Source organism: Homalodisca vitripennis, chromosome 3 (genome assembly GCF_021130785.1).
Source record: "Homalodisca vitripennis isolate AUS2020 chromosome 3, UT_GWSS_2.1, whole genome shotgun sequence".
Lineage (NCBI taxonomy): Eukaryota > Metazoa > Arthropoda > Insecta > Hemiptera > Cicadellidae > Homalodisca > Homalodisca vitripennis.
The window spans coordinates 129,514,932-129,536,950 of record NC_060209.1 but is presented as its reverse complement, the minus strand read 5'-3'; the positions used below and the strand labels follow the sequence as shown (position 1 = coordinate 129,536,950).

General features: G+C 31.3%; 1 protein-coding gene across 3 annotated transcripts in view; it reads right to left on the bottom strand.

Annotated features, from left to right (window-relative positions):
* The window catches only part of LOC124357501 (prothoracicostatic peptides-like), a 235,031-nt gene extending 213,317 nt beyond the window's left edge, over nucleotides 1-21,714 (bottom strand). For 2 of the 3 annotated variants that reach the window (XM_046809355.1, XM_046809357.1), the window contains exons 1-2: nucleotides 21,666-21,714; nucleotides 12,725-12,754 (exon numbers count right to left, since the gene is read on the bottom strand). The gene's annotated coding sequence lies outside the window, so the exon portion shown is untranslated. The remainder of the gene's footprint in view (nucleotides 1-12,724; nucleotides 12,755-21,665) is intronic. The other variant, XM_046809356.1, reaches the window with a different exon arrangement.
* Between the last annotated feature and the right edge of the window lie 305 nt (nucleotides 21,715-22,019).

The window sequence follows — 22,019 nt, the reverse complement described above, 5'->3', positions numbered from 1 at the left end:
GACGAGAGTGTTAAAATTGCAGAAGCAAGCAAGTCAAATAATTATAATTATACTAATTTATAATTATGATAATTTTTACTATAATGATAATAATAATAGCTCATTTGAATTTCAGAGGGTCTTGTAGAGAAACCTTCAACAAATGTCAGCTGTTGACTCTGCCAAGTCTCTACATTTTCGAAACAACTCTGTTCTGTATGTCTAAATGTGTATGACAACTGGCCAAGACATTCATTCGTATGAGACTAGAAGCAGAGAAAACTACCGGACTGGTCAACGCAGAACGGTGGTTTATGAACGTCTACCCTCACAGGTAGGTGTTCATTTCATCAACAAGCTGCCCAGTTTTATAAAGAATGTCGCGACACCCAATGTGCTAAAAACTCTTTTGAAACGCGTTTAGCGTCACAAGCATTTTATAATGTTACCGCGTTTTTTGCATTTGACTGGGAGATCACCCAATCAGGAGATTGACTTCGGCGTTGTAGGTGGAATATTGGCAAATGGATGAAGGATGCATGAGTTTTGAATTGCATGTTTGAATGTGATCCTGAAGTGGTAAGAATGTACAAAATTTTAATTCTGGACTCGAATTGACTTTTGCTATACATGTAAATCACGTTTTCGCAACAAACATTGATTGATTGATTGTCTTACTATTAGTTTCTTCATCAATGTTTCCACAGGATGTACAAATTTTCAGAATATTACCATATCGGCAACTGAAATTCGTATATAATACACACACTCGAGCTTTATTGGCTGAGCGTTACAGAAGCCTGTCAATCTTGTAACAGGAAAAAGATTACTTCTGTTTCACTATCTGTCTATCCTTCCTATAAAATTAAAATTTTACATATAAGCAATATTGAGGTCGATGATAGTACATGTCACTCCATGAGATGTGGCTGAACATTAGCAAATACTTTTATATTGCCCTTATGGGTAACCATGATAGCAACGAGAAAATAGCGGAATAAATAAATGCGTAAACAAGCTGAGTACAATAGTATGAGATCTTACATTGTTGCGAATTAACACATGTAGCTTATTCATCCAGTTAAGAGAAAAAATACAATGGAAATTCTATGACAAAATTGGGTGGCGTACAAGCTTTGCCGCTTTAGGCACCAGACGGCGCGGGTGTAGTTGCTGGTCCTGAGTGTATTCCCGTATAGTTTCCTGCGGTAGTGAATGTATTATAAATCAGATGCTGACACGAATGTGCAACCACTGTGCACAATAACTAAACGAATGCTCTTTGTCCGAGACTAATTGTGTAGTTAAATAACTGAACAGTCTGGAACTGAACTGTCTGAACATTATATTTGTACGGTGGAAAAAATCCTCCAGTGAGGTATTTCAAAAAATATGTTAAATTAATTTAGTTTGTTACTAGCGATGTGTTATGGTCTAAGTATTAAATTCAAAAGCATTTATTTTTTATTTATTTCTTAAACTAAAGTATTTTCATTATTTTTATTGGTCCTAACATCAAGATTTAACGTTTTTGTTACATTTCTCATTTGTTCCGTTGGTTTTAAATAATCTTTAAGAAATAGCTTTGTTGAATTTGAAGAAAACTATGAGGCCATCTTGATTTTGTACCACTACAAAACCAATGTTAAAAGGCGCACACCTCTACCATACTATTTTTTACATAGTACATGTAATTGAGGGAAATGAATAAATCTGAAGGTATGATTGATATTAATCCAAATGCTTTGAAATATTTTTGGACAATTATTGGCTGAGCGTCATCGAAGCCTATCACTCGAGGAGCTGGAATTCCTTCTGTATGTCTATTTATGTGTGTGTTCGTAAGATATATTGAGAACAAACTAAACCATGTAGATCTCTAAGTAATGCAGAGTTTTTAGACATTCAACATAAAAGCTCCATCTACATACATAAGGAATATCTAGTTCAATCATGATGCGTGTTGTTCCACAGGATTTATCTGAGTGTTACCTAACATTTTTACATTTGTTAGACAAGTAACTATGAATATAAAAAATTCAAAGAATGCGAGCAATTAGATTAAAAATCATGACATTTTATCAAATGAAATTTGGTGGATTGGTTGGCAGATTTGTTACATTCTATCGGGTCCTTCGATACTCTGTTGTATCTGTCAGTATGTTTAAGACAAAATAGGATTCCATTATGATACATCTCTGTTTCATTTTGCTGATCATAGCACACGTGGCTTAAACATCTGTACGATATCTCCAGGACGATTTAGATTTAATCTGTAGACTAAATTTTGCATGAAACTTGATTTCTATATAGAAAACAAATGAGTTCAATGAAGGCCCATGTAATTAGTGGGATTTCACTAAGCTCTATTGATCCATAATATGGCCATTATCAATCATAAGGCTGGTGGTTTTAAACATTTTTTTTTGTATCATTGTTTGTCTGTCCGCAACACATCTCAGGAATGAAATCAGCTATATCTCTATACTTGAAACGTTACATGCAACTTCAGAGAAACCCATTAGGCAACACGTAGTGTGGTGTACTCCTACCTTCTATTACTTATTTAGAAAAAAATCACACCTTTTTAAGTTTGTATACGTTGAAATTTTGGTATTTATCTTCTAAAAAAGTATAAAGTTTACGAGAGAAGCGTTAGATGCGTATTAACCTTATCTTTAAAATGGTATACTTTCCATAATTCCAAGACCCAAAATAAGGGTGTGAAATTTTTCAAGTTCAACATTGTTCTTATGGTGTAACATTTAAGGTCAGTTCACTGTAGTGATCTAATGAAGTAAAACTTATTAACAATGGTGTTATGTGCAAATACAAAAAATATATATTGTACGTATACAGGAAAGATTTATTACAGTATAGTTCAGGGAATAAGTCAGAAACGGGACCACGCATAGTTTAATAGCATCACTTTTTTATATTTAAAGAATCCGTATGGAATCTCCTTACCTCAATAATTTAAAAATTAATGTGTCCCCCTTTTAAATACATACATATGACAATAAATAAATCATTTACAAAAACTGAATTTAATATTAATTAATGTCACGCAGTCTTTCAAGCTCTTTTAAATTTAAAAAATACAAAGCAAATTACTGTAGATAATTAAAAATCCTGATATATGTAATTAAAGGCATGTTGGTTATTTAAAAAAAGTGATTATCGTGATTTACCCAGTACATTTATATTAAAAACATGCAGCAATAATTTATATTCAATCAGTTTGCTTTGTAACAATTGTTCGAGGTTATTACGCTTTTTTAGTATACTAAATAGAAAACTTTACATTTATATTATACAAAAAAACTATTAAATATCAAAATAACCCTTATTACACAATCAAGATTACTCATGAAACATATTGATTAGAGGCTGAAAAACTTTCTGGTTGTATCGTCTTCAAACATTTAGTATACTTAAATGTTGGTTACGTTGAGCTACACTCTTGTTTCTTTAATTTTTCAGAATTCCTAAAAAATGTTACATTGTTGACAAAATTATCTCAGTGTATATTGATAAAATTGTAGTTGTTTAATAACACCCAGATCCAGGCAATGATAGGTATGTTTTAAGTGAACTATACGTCTAAACGAGTATGTACATTAAACTGTTGTGTACAATCCAGAGAGCTAATGAATCAGTACACGAATTTCTCCATTCAACAGCAGATGTTTTGGTGGCGCTGCACCATCTCATTAATTATTAACCGGTCTCTATTGTTCTAATCTCCGTGTAAGTTGACTATGAGCACATCTCTGTCCGCTTTAGAAGGCCATTCCTGCTCAATGTGCTCATGCTACCAATTATTCCTACAGCTTGCAACGTTTTATAATGAAACTGTTGATGTTTCAGATAGAAAGACATTTTCAGTTGAAATACTGACATTACAAATTCCATGAATAGGAGCGAAATTGATTGTACCTTCCAATCAAGCACTTTTGCTCATATTTTATGACTTATAAAATAAGAGTAAATATTAGATTCAAACCTTAATGGCATATTTTTTAAACAGAATATACCAAAACAAATATGTGCTTTCCAAATTTGTATGAAAGTATCATATAATATTTCATGAACCATATATTGAGTTCCTCACATATTGGGCCGTTTCATGAATTAATATTTTTTTTAATGTTCTTGGTGGTTCTATGATTTCCTTAAAAATACCTCTCAAAATCAAACTTTAGAATATTTCTTATATGCATTCAATCGTAAGTGTCCCAGCGGTGATGGTCATCTTCTGGAACCCGGTGATCTATGGAGTTGATCTAAGATAATATTCTAATCAACGCAATCCATCTTCTGCCTCTAAACTCACCAACGTCACACTAAATATCGGAACATATTGATTCAGTATCAGTTGTATCCCTAATCCAAACTTTTTGTTAGCTTTCGAGTGTTTCCTGATAAGATTTTTCTTACTTTCATTACTTTCTTTTATCAAAAGTTCACTCTATTCCACTTGCCGATTCCGGGCCCATCAGTAGTTTCACGTTAATAAAATCTCCAATATATTTTTAACCAAAGCTTTCGGGAGATATATCATCCATTTGCGATTCACTTCGATTACTTTCATTTATCAAAAGTTCACTCTATTCCACTTGCCGATTCCGGGCCCATCAGTAGTTTCACGTTAATAAAATTTCCAATATATTTTAACCAAAGCTTTCGGGAGATATATCATCCATTTGCGATTCACTTCGATTACTTTCATTTATCAAAAGTTCACTCTATTCCACTTGCCGATTCCGGGCCCATCAGTAGTTTCACGTTAGTAAAATTTCCAATATATTTTTAACCAAAGCTTTCGGGAGATATATCATCGATTTGCGATGGCTGTGCTCCGAACTTTCCAATCTTGTCAGAAGCATGTCTGAAATTGAGCTAGTTTCGTTGCTTCATCTGATGGCTTTCGTGAATACGCAATGATTCTCGATTACCTTAGTACAAAATAGTGAGCCCTGGCCTTGTCTCCGAAGACTACGGCGCGAGCTAAATTTTGAGTTTGTGATTGAGTCAGTTCTATAGAATTTTTACGACATCTGATGATTTATGATTCAATGAGGCAATTTTAAACACATCTAGATTGTTTGAAGCAGTGTACCTTTAGTCCTGACAAGTGCATTTTTGCCTCTTTCCTGGTCGGCACAACTTGGAAAAGGTGCTTGCAACTTCGGTACTTTTGCGTTTATTCCCGAGACATCTGTTTGAGAGAGACGAGTTTAACTCGGTGTGAACTTCATGATCATATCGGGGCTGAGCATGTCAACTTGGGTACTGTTGCGTTTATTCCCGAGATATCTGTTTGAGAGAGACAATTTTAACTCGGGGTGAACTTCATGATCATATCGGTGCTGAGCATGTCAACTTGGGTACTGTTGCGGTTATTCCCGAGATATCTGTTTGAGAGAGACAGGTTTAATTCGGCGTGAACTTGAAGATCATATCGAGGCTGAGCAAGGCGGTTAAAATTACTTACTTATCATTGAATGTCAACGAAGGATTCATTAAAGTACTTGCATCACTTGAAAGTATGAACTAAATTCTTATCCTTCGTCTTCGTAACAAGTTCGTCTTTCCTACAGTTAGTACATTTGAGATCACTTTATGGCTATGTAAAAATCGGTTCGGTGATGGCCTCGGCTTCCAAAAGTTTGTGTGGTCTTTTCCCATGCTTCAATTTGTTACGGTGGTGGACAAGACACCTCCCTCTGACTCTTATCACCCTAGGTTGATACTTGGAAGGTTGCATGTACCTGATTAGAAACCGATCGTTATAATATCGAAAAATGCTAAAGATTCAGTCTCTTTATCTCTTTGAACGATGGTGACGTAACTGTTTACTCCTATTTCGATCGGCTTTACGTTTGTAAAAGTATAGAAATAACCTGTGAAAATAATTTTATTTGCTGTTGTTAACCATTCAGAGTGGTTAACAATGTTATTTTATATTTAATTCTTCTTTCTATTTTACGATATAATTAAGTTGTTTTTTTATATAACATAAATTGTATCTCAGCTCCCCAACATGGAGATAACAACTTGTGAGTAGATGTGGACACACTAAGTAGTAAGAAGATGTTCTTTCTTTGGTGGTTTTCAGGCTAAAGAGTAGCTACGTATAAAATAAAACCGGTAACTAAAAATGAGACCTAATATTTCTTCGGCTACTTAAAATCATAACTAGGTTTTGGCATAAAATAACCGCTAGGCATACTTGGTCCTCCTGTGGTTCTCAGTTATTGTGAAAAAGATACGTGTTAAAGGCTTCACTGATGTTGCATGCAATGTATTTAGCTCAGTTAATTCTTGGGGTGAACTGTGGACAGACAAAAAATTGCAAACAAAATAAATGTTTTCTTCTTCCTGGCAGAAAAAAGAGAAATTGTGCCAATCAACTCAGTAATAGAATTATTAACGCTACAGGACATTTTCATTCATAGTTTAAAGTCCAGCTAAAATATTTCTCAAGATATTTTATGGATAGCTGGACACATGTGACATGTTATGTATAATATCGCATTCAGTTTGTTTACAAATACATAAACTCTGTGATTTTCTCGTTGAAATTTTAGTTAGCTATAAGAACTAAAGTAGATTCACTAACATTCAACCAAATGTCATGAAGTAACATGTACCATCATGGAACGCAATTTGTCTATATTGAAATGAAAATTTATCTAAAAGTTCTAATCTATAGGTCAATTTATTCACGAGATATCATGGGGAGGGAGAGACTGAATTGAGATTTTTGCAGCTCCTTCAGTTATAATACTAAATTAGGGTTACATGGAATTAATACAATTGAACAAAGTTTGCAAATCAACCGGTATACACAATTTTTTTAAAAGTACAGCACTACTCATTTGATTGTTTAGTTTTGTTTCTTTCATAATACAGTAGAGTTATTTTGTTTTGATGTGACAGATATAGTATTAAGATTCATGATACTCTAATACTCGTCTAAAACTTACCATTGGTAAATATAAACTATCCCTAGTAAATTTACAAAAAGATATGAAGTTAGAAAATGTATAGATACTGTCTTATGTAAAATGAAGTGTCGAGTATCTAGTGTCACAAAGTTTTACGATTATTCACGATTGTTTGAAGTTATAATTTCTGCATTATGTAATGTGTAAAAGCTCCAGAACTAGCTAAGTTTTTGTTCAAACACTATATCCAATTATAGTTACTGGAAGAAAGCTCCATCTTAATTAACACTTCTGTTTTCGTGCTCCGGGACATTAACCATTCCTGCACAGTTAATAACTGTGTAACGATGCGTAATGTTCTTATTGAGTCTCTTAACGTAAGTGACACATCACTAACATTTAGTTCACTTGGAACTATAACATAAACAGAGAACTATTATACAACATCTTTGGTAATTTGCAATAATCAATGCAAAAGCTATGATGAGGTTAAGGTTTTGGAACAAAACATAAACATTTCCAAGCATATCTAAGGTAATTGACGGACAGAGGTCCATCCGGGAACATACCATAACATCCTAAGGGTTCAATAATATCCCTGATGTAACAGACAGTAATTCAAACACCGCCTCTGTACTCTGGGCTGTCAGTGCTTAGATTACGTACAAAAATTGAGGTCACTGAAACGATCAAAGACACAATGAATTACTCCCTACCATCCGTACGGTACACAAAACTACATTCTTTTTTAAGTAAATTATATTTTATAAATCTTAAATCTTTTTTATTAGTTTATTCTATTTGTGTAAAGATTTACATGATACAATGGCTGTCTTATGTTTGTATTGGTCCTACGTGACAAATTCTAAAAAAGGATATTAAATAGAATCAATAGTATAATTTATTTCAGCATCTCTAAATAACCAAATATTATGTTGAATATTTACTGCTATAAGAAAATAATTGTACGATTGGACTTCGTCCTAGAATATAACGGAAACTACGAACAATAATTCGGTAGTGCTATCGATTTTGAATTTGGAAACTATTTCAAGATAACTTCTCTGAATAAAACAAGTGAAGGGCTGTTTGTTTATTACTCTACCTGAAATAGCAAGAATTTAAAGTAGGAAGTTAAGGCATTTTGTAATCAGGCTCAAATAAAAATGGCCAAAAATAAAATGAGATTTTTGCAGCGTGTACATAAGTTATAGTTTAAAAAAATAGCACGTTTTTTAATAAAACGTTTAGTTTAAAAGACATTTCTTAAACTGTATACTAGTTAAGAAAACGACTTCCTTAAGTTATAAGTGATTAAAAGTCCTGTCACTCTCTGAAGCTATAACTCATGTACATAGTGTAAGACTTTTACATTGTTAACTTTAGCTCTTTTTTAATTGGGCCTAGCGTGTCCAAAAACATTTTATACTTATTATGTATTCTGGCAATTTATTTTAAAGAATGTTTATATATTATTTTAAAGAAGTTAAATACAAAAAGCAATACACAATTGAATATTTCAAGTGCAATGCAGTTCTCAAAAGTGAATAATAAATGTATTATGTGAAGTTAAATTTTAAAACAAACGTTTTAAGAAACAATAAGTTCAAAAATCTAAATTAACTAAATAAAGCGGAGCAATCTGTGAGAGAAAGAAGTAATTAATGAACTGTTAATGAGGAGGCAGGATACTTTGGAGCTGTTCCTGTAAGCCTTACCCAGTTATAAGTTTTAATTAAATCAATCCATTCCAATTAAAAGCTAGACTCTTTTTATATTTTATTTCATTGTTATATAATTTTGCACTTCTCAGGGCAGTAATTTATTTGAGGGCCATTCAGAAAAACTACACATATTTGCGTTTTAAAAAGTTAACCAAAAATAAAACTCTTTAAATTTACGGTTAAAAGAGATTCAAGGCATAGTTCTGTTAAATATTTGTATTATTTGTGAGTCCTTAATTAATATGTGTTGATTGATAGCGCAGCAAAATGGCAGAGTTCTCAGTATGGTTCGATAATAAATTAAATCAAAGAATACATTTTAGTACAAGGTATAGATAAAGAACGTTTACATCCTACATGAAATGTGCTTGTTTTCTAAAAAACTAAAAGATGCTTTCCTTTTGGAACGGTATTATTTTGTTCCGTTATTCCCAATGTGCCCAAAATTTCGAAATAAAAACTATACGTATCATGTTCTTTCTTCATATCTCTTAGAAAAGTTGCCATCATATACCAAACCTAGCTGGCCAGACCATGTGAAATAGATAGAAGAGTGAAACTCACTTAATAAATATTCTACAAACTTGAAGTAAATCCTTTATTACCACGAAGTTGCTATAAATCCAAGTGGAATTATGAAGAAGAACTATGCGTCCGTCAAGAGCAGGAAATATTCAAAGATATATCTTTTGATAGCGAGAGCGTACTAAAAGATTGCGTAACCTAAGCTGCTGCTTTCGCTAGACAAATCATGGCACCGTCAAGAAATTAAGCCATTTAATAGTGTTGAGAACTAAATAAACAGTTAAAGAAATACTAAAGTATGCTAAACAGTTACTTCAAATTTTTCAATTCGTTTGCAGCGCCTAAAGCATGACAACTAAAGTATTTTATTGAACCCTTCAACATATTGACGAGTGGCGTACGCTCATAACACATATTCCGTGTGCTACAGTTGGTAAATTAGTCTTGTTACAGAAGTACGTAACAACATATAATTTGGCGACAGACTTAGTATAGTTCAGCAACATAATATAATATGACTAAACATGAATCATAGTTTAAATAATATTGAGTGAGCACTTGTTGTTTCATTACATCTCCTCATTCAGAAAAGTTTGCGCTTATAATGAAATAAAATGTTAATTGGTATAACGTTAAGAGGATTAATATTTTTAGATCATTTAATTTCACTCTATATCGCAGTTTGGAAAGGTCAATTCAATATAATGTTTTGCTGACTCCAATATAAAATATTTGACTTGTGCTCGTCTGTATTTTATTAATTAGCCTCAACATAATTTTAGATGATTCTAATACAAATTCTAATAACACTCGAATATTTAAGAGATTTACTATGAATACTTGACTCTTAAAAGGATACAAGGAAAATGGATTGTAGTAATGTGGGAGACTAGTTGAACACATAAAATTTAATTCCGAGGAAAAGGTTTTTCATTAAGTTTACTCACAAAACTTGTTATATTTTTTTTCTTGTTATATAATGCTGAATCAGGTACTTAGATCCAAGTAATTACGTGTAAATTAATACGTTATAGAAATATCCGCCGCAGCCTACACGTTCAATTGTGTACGTAAACATTATTTTTTCTTAATTATGTGACCATTATTTATCTGTAGTATGCGGGTATATAGTGTAGCATTTTTAATTTTGATCTATTTGATTATATTTCCATATATTGAAGGAGCCATCCAATCTCTCCGCGCGGTCTGATTATAAAAGAACAAATCATTTGAAATATGACAATAATCGAATAAAAATTCAGGATTGTTGACGGAAGCCACTCTCTATAAGTAGACATTTCAATTAACCCTTTCTATCACCGTCTTCGAGTGTAATTTAAATACATCGTAAATTATAGACTATTCTGAATTAAAACTTAGCTTTTTTTAAATCGCCTACAAAAAAGTATTTTATAAAACATTTACTTGGGTAAGTATATTTTAGTTTATTTCAAAAATTTAAAAGAATTGTAATAATTATCGACATCAGACGCACATTAGCACTACGTAGCACCAAACTGGGATTTTACTCTACAAACGGTGCTTACCAACAGTATGGTTAACTGTAGACAAACACTATGACAAAGAGCAGTAGTCTCTGCATCACATGTTATTGATGAACCGTATAATCAGAGGTTACCCAATCTCAACCCTCAGCACACCACATCTTACCCTGCTCACCCCCGTCAAACTTTTATAATTACTACTTTAATTACCTTCTGTTTCCAAGAATGCGTGTTCTGTAATCCACTAATTTATCAAATATTTTGCTCCTTGGTGAATGTTGCAAGAGTACCATAGTAGAAGTGTTTTAATGCTGCGAACTGATATTTAAGATATTTTAAGATATATTTAATCTCTGCTTTTTAATTTATAAATTTTTCCAATTAACGTTTCAATTTTTGATGAATGCTAAACTATCATCTCTTTATATAATATTTTTTATAAATGACAAGTATAGAAAATGTACTTTTTGACTATTAAAAGTCTAAATTTTGTTCCTTATTACAAACAAATGTGACTGTAAACCATAATGTTATTCAACAACTGCATCCTAGGAAAGAAACGCGTGTAAGTGTGTTTCAAGTTAATAAATCAAATATAAATGTTTTACCTGTTTTGTTTGGCACATAATACGTTTAGGTTGATTTTGTTTTCTAAGTATTAGTGGTAACCAATATTCAAATTACGTGTCGTGCCTTCCGGGTTCTGCAAAGATTCTATACTATATTTCAAGCCTAGCTCTAATGCAATCTTGAGATGTCCTGTGGAAAACATACAGACAGACAATCATACAGAAATACAATTTTATATTACAAAACACATACAATTTTGTTCCAGCTAGTGAATTCGTTCTCAAGACATCAGACAGACAGACAGACAATCATACAGAAATACAATTTTACATTACCCAACACATACAATTTTGTTCCAGCTAGTGAATTCGTTCTCGAGACATCAGACAGACAGACAGACAATCATACAGAAATACAATTTTACATTACCCAACACATACAATTTTGTTCCAGCTAGTGAATTCGTTCTCGAGACACAGACAGACAGACAGACAATCATACAGAAATACAATTTTACATTAGCCAACACATACATACAATTTTGTTCCAGCTAGTGAATTCGTTCTCGAGTCATCAGACAGACAGACAGAAAATCATACAGAAATACAATTTTACATTACCCAACACATACAATTTTGTTCCAGCTAGTGAATTCGTTTCTCGAGACATCAGACAGACAGACAGACAATCATACAGAAATACAATTTTACATTACCCAACACATACAATTTTGTTCCAGCTAGTGAATTCGTTCTCGAGTCATCAGACAGACAGACAGACAGAAAATCATACAGAAATACAATTTTACATTACCCAACACATACAATTTTGTTCCAGCTAGTGAATTCGTTCTCGAGACATCAGACAGACAGACAGACAATCATACAGAAATACAATTTTACATTACCCAACACATACAATTTTGTTCCAGCTAGTGAATTCGTTCTCGAGACATCAGACAGACAGACAGACAATCATACAGAAATACAATTTTACATTACCCAACACATACAATTTTGTTCCAGCTAGTGAATTCGTTCTCGAGACACCAGACAGACAGACAGACAATCATACAGAAATACAATTTTACATTACCCAACACATACAATTTTGTTCCAGCTAGTGAATTCGTTCTCGAGACATCAGACAGACAGAAAATAAATATTTCTGTCCTTTGAGTGATAAAGTTGTCTAACCCTCGGTCAAATAGTTTCTAATGACTATTAACATAAAACTATAATTAATTGACTATACCCGGATGGATATCTTGAGTAGCAAAAACCGTAACCATATTTTTAGACAAATATTTTATGACAACAATATATTAGGAATTGATTGAAATAATAAAATATTCATGCACAATGATGTTTAGAATTATTTAAATGTAAAACTAGTATGTAAAAATATAAAGTAGAATTAGGAAATCAAAACTGTAAATATGCAGGTACAGTAATTGATTTTAACATACCTTAGTTGATATCAGCAGTTATTCGGCTATCTGAAACATAAGGAAAACATTAAACTTCCAAAACACCTCACAAAGTTATTAAAATTAATGAAAGTTCATATCTAGAGTGCAATAGATTACTGTTATTCGGATAGGACTATGAGAGTAATAATAGTTCAGTTTATTATACTTATTTGCATACCGCACGGATGCCACTACCTGCCTTTGTATGTAAATATTTCAAAGATTTTAAATTCACATATAATTAAAAGCTTTCCATATAAAAAAGTAAACAATAATTTTAAAATGTTATAATATTTTTTCGCCGTGTATACAAGTATAATTTTGAACAAACGCCTTTTTACGTCTAGATAAATTCATCTCTTTATTTGACAAAATATTAACTTTTATATGTTGAAACAAGAAAATATACAACATAAGATGTTACAAGAGAAAATCAGTATTCACCATATTCGTGATAAAAAGAAACAATAAAACACGAAACGAATACACAGATCTGAGAGCAACGAGTAGACTAATATTTATCCTTCAGCAGTTCTGCTTCGCTGAGCTCGCGTGCTCGAGGTGGTGCTTCACGCATGTGTGCTTATGACATGGTAATGAATACTGTGGAGCCGTGACCTTCGAATGACTTGTTTAACAAGGTCTCAAACGAAACAGAGGTTTCTTGCTGTGGCTAGACTTTCAGGCAACCAAAGGTATCCAATAATAAATCATTTAAAACAATAAATCATTTTGATAATATTATTGTTAATATATTGTCAATATTGATAAGTTAGTGGGTTACAGAACACACATTCTTAGAAACACAGGAAATTAAAGTAGTAATTATAAAAGTTTGACGGGGGTAAGCTGTGGTGTGTGGTGTGCTGAGGGTTGAGATTGGGTAACCTCTGATTATACGGTTCATCAATAACTCGTGATGCAAAGTCTACTGCTCTTTGTCATCGTGTTTGTCTGCAGTTAACCATACTGTTGGGAAGCCCTTTTTGTAGAGCCAAATCCCAGTTTGGTGCTACGTAGTGTAATGTGTGTTTTGTGTGGGTAGTAATTATAGTTCTTTTTAATTTTAAAAATCCACGATACTTTCCCAATACATTTTCTATAAAGTACTTCTTGGATATAATTTCAAAAAAGCTAAGTTCTAATTCATGATAGTCTATAATTTACGATGTATTTAAATGACACCTGAAGATGGTAATATAATGGGTTAATTGAAATCAGTACTTTTAGAAAGGTAGCCTTCGTTACTGGCTCTCCGTCAACAATCCTGAATTTTTATTCGATTATTTTCATATTTCGAAGTATTTGATTTTTTATAATCAGACCATGCGAAGACATTGGATGAATCCCTTAATGTGTGGAAATACAAACAAATAAATAAAAAAAATAATTAAATAAATAATTAATTAATCATAAATTTCATTTATATATATATATATATATATCAAACATATCTGAGAATGATATCGCCTTGATATACCCAGGACACACGATACATCCTCTCCCGGCCTTGTTAAGTAAACTGTCTGTAAGCGTACTGTCTGTGTTTACGTTTTTCAATCAAGATTAATGAACGAATTGGGCTTAACCAACCTCTTTGAAATACAAGCTACAAATTGAGATTCATGGATGCTTCTAATCAATTTTTCTAATTGTAATTTATCGAAAACTTTTGTAAGCAAAACCCACCTAGGTTTAAAATCTTGCTTTTTATAATTTTTTTATTTCGTTAAATTTATGTACAAGACATTAAGTCTCCTTTATAAAATTTTATACCTATAATAATTTGTTTAAATTATATTTAATGCTTTAGTTTAAAAACAAGTATATTTTTGAAAAAGTATTCACATGTCATAAATCGAATCAAACATAATTTCTAAATAATCTTTATGGTTCCTGGAAACATGATATCAAATAATTGAATACGGGTTGATTCCTATAGAAAAAAATTTCAGTACAACATTTAGTTTCTAAATAATTTATGAGCGATATTTGTTAGTTACTCATTCATACCTAATATTAGAGAAAAAATCTACTATGTTATAGAATTTCATTGTTTTCTAGGAAGCTACAGATGTAATCACGTTTGTCATGTATAGATGCTTTGTAGTACGGTATTGATATTTGTGTTAAATAACTATAGGTACTTCAACGCTTGAAAGCTATTTGCGTTTTGAAGTCCGAATGTCGCGTTTGCGTAACGGTAAGTAAATGTAACCGTGGAAATAATTTTAATATTCTTGAAAATACTGGCCAGAAGTTGTTCTTAGATACTTTTTAAATATTGTATGTAACATTTATTAATCAATGAATAAATGTTCTGAATATATTTAATTCAAAGAAATGATAGTAGAAAACATGTACTTCTGTGGAATATTGTGTATTATATTTTAACGTGATAAGAAAATAAACGATGCATATTCCTAATGAATGGGGATATTAATATAATATTAAGAGAAATGAATTGATAAGAAGACCACATGTACCAATAATACTGATAGCTCTTAAATATACATTTATTTTTTGACGATAGGGAAAATGCTAATGCACCATCAGTGGGATTCGCATCCACTAAATACTCACCGGCCCAGGCATCACTACCTTTAGAGATTTCTTTCTTCATTACTTCAAGAGTGTGCCTACTTAAGCGTACAAAAGGCTCCTACAGTATCAGTCGGTTACGTAACACTGGGTCTGTATTACATTTCTTCTAATTTCGTATTTTTCAGTACTGTCTCTACATATACAGAGACACTGTGCAAAGTATGTGTATCAGAGATCATTTTACGAACAATGGTATCTTGTGAAAGCCTATCGTAATCTCGAGTCCCCTTTTTTTTGTTTTCCGATCGCTTCCAAAAGAAGAACGTAAGACTGGCCTTGTCGTGCTCATAGGGAGGGAGATTCCGAGCTTTCATAATTGCCCAGTTCGAAAGATCCATTGCTGAGGAACTGTGCACTAAGTAGAACCGGTCCACGATAGTCCCGATAAGTTAGAAGGTTGTCGCATAACTTTGCATAAACTCGCGAAGTACTTTATTACTCTCGATCTCATCTTGTTCCTACTATAAAAATCTACTAAAGTGCCTCAAAGAATCTTTAGGAACAATTTTAACAATAGTAGTTATAAACATTCAAAAATTCAGATGGGGTACATAAGTGCTTCAGTGTTTCTTTAGAACACGGGATGTACAGTTGTGTAAAATACCTGGAAATTAAGTAATGTTAACATTAAAATACAAATATTCCACGTTATTTAAAATACGTAGTTAAGTTGAGCTCAATATAAGAAATTACCGTGATTTCAACGTTCGTTTATTACAGTTGTTTTAAAACACGAGTGGTTTAAATTGTAGTTTTGTGATGGCAAGCTGTAAAGTGTTGATGCTACAGGTTCAGGAAGAATTAATGTTAAATCTCGATTGTTTAATAGTACAAGGAGCATTCCTGTTTTTAACATGGAAAATATTAAATACTTCAGATGACTACATGTGTATTAAAAGTATGAGAACTACAGTTATGTTGGAAATAGGACAATGAAAGTAATTTACGACTCGACCACGCGTTTGGTCATCGGTAAGTATAACCCCAGTTCTGGATTTAAATAGAGTCAAACTTTTTAGAGAACGTGTTTGTTGATTTATTTAACTTTACAACCATAACTTCCTTGTAATAAAGAAGTGTTAATGTGACTGAGTTCTTATCTTTGTGAACCATCGTAAACAATACGCACTAGAACGTTTGGATATAATAAGTATGAAGATTGCGTTCCTGGGGATTGTTATTGTTTCAATCTCGAAGTAGGGATTAATACTCTAGATGCCCCGGGTGGCTTTAACTGAACATTTCCATATGTTTAAACCTTCCATTGTCATTTCTAGTTAAGTTACTTACCATAATCGAAATGAACGTACCATATAAGAGGCGACAAAATAAAAAACAAAGTAAAGATATGTATTAATTATAATATATTTGCAATCTCAATGTTTAAGTAGCAAAGAAGTTAAACAGCGTCGCACTTACAAAACAAATTTATTTACAAACCAATTCAAAAACCGTGTAACAGGCAATAATTGTAGTTATAGAATGGAAGAAGAATTAGATAATAGCATTGGTTTTTATCTACAGGGTTTGTACTCGTATAAGTAAGTCAGAACAATATAGACAAAAAATTTATACTAACAATTGATGTGTTAAGCAGTCAGAACCTATAATGTTTTGAAACCCTCCTAACATCTAGGGGTGGAACCTACTGAGTTATTCCATTATTTAATCATGGGATATGTATCAGTTACTTCAAATATCACACAGTGAATAAGAATAATCGTCTGATGAAATTTGAATCAAGCAAACTTTTTCTGTGTTGTATGAAATATGAATGCGGCAGATGGTAACAATTATTAGTCTTATATAAGTATAATTAAATATTAACCTAATTTATGATTTTGATCGGCCTCTGAAACTGTCATCGATTAGGAGAAAATCATTTTGGCTATTAAAGAAAGACATGAGTCTTTAATGATACAGATTTACAGGTTTCCTAGACATTTCATTCTTCAAATGTCACTTTACCATTAACCTATAAAAATATCAATATAACTGATATTATAAAATCGGTATTTAAATTGTGTATTTATAAGCTAAAACAATAAAACATATTGTAAATTTCTTTTGCAATCGTTTTGTAGAGGATTAAAAAAAAGATTATTAACACAACAGGTTTTACTCTGCTTAATTATAAATGTTCATTGGCATGTTAGTTGTATAGCACAGGTTTCCCTATAGAACATTTTTACTTGTAATAACGATTATTTTGAGTTTTTGTAAGTAGCTCCCATAAATATTGAAACCTGCTGTAATTTCAACATTTTGGAGCTAAAGTAGCTTTAGATGCGATAAATTAAGGAAGATAAAGTTCGGTCGAACAGACCTTGAAAGCTAATAATATGTCAACTTTCTAGAAGTCCACGATAGTCAGGAGGTAAACGCCTATTTAAGTTCAGGAACTACAGCTTATTCAAGTTCATGGTCTGAATATGAGTTAACGCTCTGGAGCTACATGTGAATTAATGTTTGAAAGCTATAAATACCTTTCAATTCAGAAGCTAAAGTGTGTTTAAGTTTGCAAACCTACCAATGCATTAAAACTCGGAAACTACAAGGGGATACAGTTTATTACCTACAAGTATTTAACGACCCATCAGACTTTGCCCTTTAATAGTGTATTAAACAGGGTAAAAAGTTGATACGCAACAAAGTACTTAATATTTCCCGAGCTGACGTTTTTATGGAAATAGTTAATTTAGGGTAAACTAAATGCACGTTGTTACATATTAAGAGCCGTAGCTGTCTATTATAGACAACGAATAAATCGTAATTTCACAGAAAGTTATTTCCCAGTATGGATCTATAGCTGAATTTATGTTTTCACTTATTAAATTGATTTTATGTCATCTTGAAATATAATTTTATTATAACATTAAATGTTTTAATTTAATTTCCTATTTCATCAAACTTATTTTCAAACAACCGTACTTTGAACTTATTATTAATATTTTGAACATAAACTAAGATTTGTTGTTTATTTATTTTGAAATATTATTAAAACAATTTTTTAAATATTTATTATTAAAACATATACAGTATTCATTAAAAGTTTATTAGAATTGTCCATGGAATATATAAATAAAAATATTTTCCGTACAATATATTTTTAATTTATTAACAATAAATATTTACTAAAAAAACAGCCCACTGTTCATGTGCTGTGTTATTGGACATTATTAGCCTTTTTACCAACATATAATGAAATTAGTAGGGATATGTGGAACCACTTGTCGTGGACAGAACCGTTCTTTTGTAACTGAAATGGACAAGTTTAAATTGGATTTTTTGAACAGTACAATAATAAAAAATAAAATAAAATAGTGAAAATATTTGGTTCAGAATTATTTTTTATTTATTATTAACATCCTATATTTAGGTTGGTTAGTTAGTTTAGTAATTCGATGGCACAATTCGTTGCTGACTGCCAAATTTATTATATAAAATGGTTCGTATTAGTTGAAGTTTTGAACGTTTTTTACATATTACACTATATTTCGAATACTTTTTCTTTGGATATAAAAGTTTATACAGATATAAAGTTTTCAAAAAATAAATTTTACTTAAACAATTTGAATAGAATAAACTTTTAAGTCAGAAAATTTAAATTATAAAAACATGTAATAAATCATATTAGTTTAAAACAATATTACAGAAAATATGTGGTTTTAGAAAGTATCATATGTGTGTTATAGAATTTCAGTGACACAGAGAAAGGTATTTACATATTGGGTTTATTACTTTCCTATCTATCACACACGGCTTCACAGTATAACAGCCAACCTCTTTGGAATGGTATTCAAGCATTTCTGACATACACATTGGACATTGGAAAATATCTTCATCTTTCGAACTAAATCCATATCAATGAATGATCAAATCTAATAAATCAAAACAAGACACGTTTCTTAACGGACATCATTATGTGTATAAAAGTGGACAATATGGTTTAACACTTTCCAAGAACTCATTTGTTGCTACTGAACCTTTAAAGGTCACTAAGGCGAAGTTCTGAAAACTGGAGAACAACTTTCTCTCAGTTAACAACTATGAGTTACCATGAATGTAAAAATACAATAAATGCCATTTGTAAGCATCTTCTTAGATTAGAGTAGTTTCTAACATCAAGGAAAAACTCGGAGACCGTATGCTTTTAATATTATCTATCTCTAATTAGCATAAAAATCTGTGCAGGTGTTTATGGAATCTGTGCATAATTCTTAGAGAACACCTTGAAGGAAACATTGTTTTCTATAATTTACGTGAAATCAATTTTGTGCATAAAATATGCTCGTAAAATACAAGTTGCTAGAATTTCTGAATACATTTTTTTCTTCTTATTTGTCTCTTCTTATGGAGTGTAGTGATTAAATATTTGTATGAATGCCCAGAAATTCAAAGTAAGTTTATATTATTTTTTAAACAACTAAATCATAATTTTTAACTCACAACTAATGTTATCCTGATACACTATGAGAATAATACTAAACTTGAAGTTGATTAAAATAATTAGATCTACTATTTTCTAAGATGTAAAGTTTTACTCATGTCATAGTAAATATAGTAATTGTGGCCCTCCATTCACTTCTAATTTTAGAATATAAAATGATTAATCTAAAAATTTTCACGTAAAATAGGAAATTAGAATTTGGGTTTTATAGGTTTAGACTGAATTCTAGTAATTAAGTTTTAATTTTCACTCAGTTTAACTACTGGCTATATAATAAAATTCCAAGCAATCAAATAAATGATTAAATCTTTGAAATCAGTGGAGCTGTATTACAGTATATTCATACAATATTAATACAAGCCATGTATCCATAAATATTTATTAAACTCCTTTTTGTATTAATATTCTTAAACTACATATATCCACCTTTGAATCTTGTATTGGCTATACATTACGGTTATTTAAAATTACTCTAATACGTATTTAATTGAGATATCACTGCACTTGTAGCATCTATTATAAGATTCAGTTCATATGGTGTGCTTAGATATCGATGGATTATCATTATTTTAAAACATTGTGTCAAATTGAGAATTTTATTAATATCCCAATTGGCTGAAAATAGGGCAATAATTCCAGATAGTATGGTTGTATGGTTGTGAGCTATATCTTATCTAAATCGTATTCCATATCACAACAATCATTGATTTTACAAATTATTGTTTCTATTTTGTTTAGTAAATTACAAAAATCTTATAACTCCCTTAGCAAAAAGTACCGGTTTGCACTAGTACTCCTATATATAATATTTCGTTATTTAGAATTTTAAATATATATTAAGAAACATTTTCTCGAGGTTTAAAATAACTTTTCAGAATCCAAATTGTCATTTTAAGCACTTATAGTCTATTAGGTCATAGGGGTTGTCGTGATAATACTTGTAACATGTAATAAGACGATATAAATATCATAATAGCACGACTTTTAACTGTTATTCTTTAAAATATTTATAATATGCAATTATAGAAAATGATTCTAGGATTAACTCTGATAAATAAAATTACAAGAATTTTGCGTTTTTTTATTGGATTTGCTCTTAGTTTGTGTTTAGAAGGCTATTTAATTAAATTAAAAGTTTAATTAAGTACGAAATTAGGCCAAAAACCCTTGTAGGTAAATTTATTTTGCTTTAAATTTTAAGGTATCCAAATTTGGCGTTTCTTTCGAATAAATAACAAAATATTACAATTAAAAATTTTCTGTTAAAGTAGGTTTATTAGTTATTTTCAATGACTATTTTCAATATTCAATTATTTTCAATAGTAATAAGTATAATTTTATATTTTATACTACTTATACATATTTTTACGAATACCCATGCCTAAAATCGACCTTTTTGTTATAAAATACGATATTGCATATTTTCATTTAACTGAGTAATTAAAATATCCGAATAATGATATTATTAATTTAATTAGTGTTTACTTGCTTTAAGATAATAATTTATTAATGTACATGGATAGACTTTAAAAATAGATGCATCAATTGAGATATAAACCTCAATTCCATCTTATTTAGCATACTATACAGCACTCAGTGAGTTAATTTAGATGTGTATGTTTAATTAAGAGAAAATCTTAGATTTTAAGGTTTGCAACCTTTTTATAATACTCTTATATATACAAAAGTATGTTAGATTTTTGAATAAAACACAAGTGCGCTATCCATATGGACATGTTCCAATATGTTTTACAAGTAGATATTGGACCGTTTATTTATTTTAATTGTATTATGCTATAATTATTAGGCGGATGTAATGTGTTAAATTTTTATCTGTCGAAGGTAATCACTTGGCCCAGCTATTGATACGAGTGTGGTGCCTACCTGTGACGTGAACCTGGTGGCGTCGCGACGCTTGTGCTCCGCGCCCGACGCCGCCGCCTCTCTTATACTGACGCCCCACCTCCACCCCACCCCTCCAACCTTCACCACGAACGCCTCTGCTCTCTCATCCCTTAAACATCTAACTCGTCATTAGATTCACTTTGACGCCGACCCTCTCCGGCAGTAACTGTTTTAGCTGTTAACCGTTTAGGACAGCCTCATAATATATTTAACGCTCGGTGACTTTACTAGTAAAACCAGTTTTCAGAAATCAAATCCATATATTACATTTTTTTTTTTATTATTACATCTAAAACTTTTAAAATTATATCAGCCCAAATTACCCATCAGTCC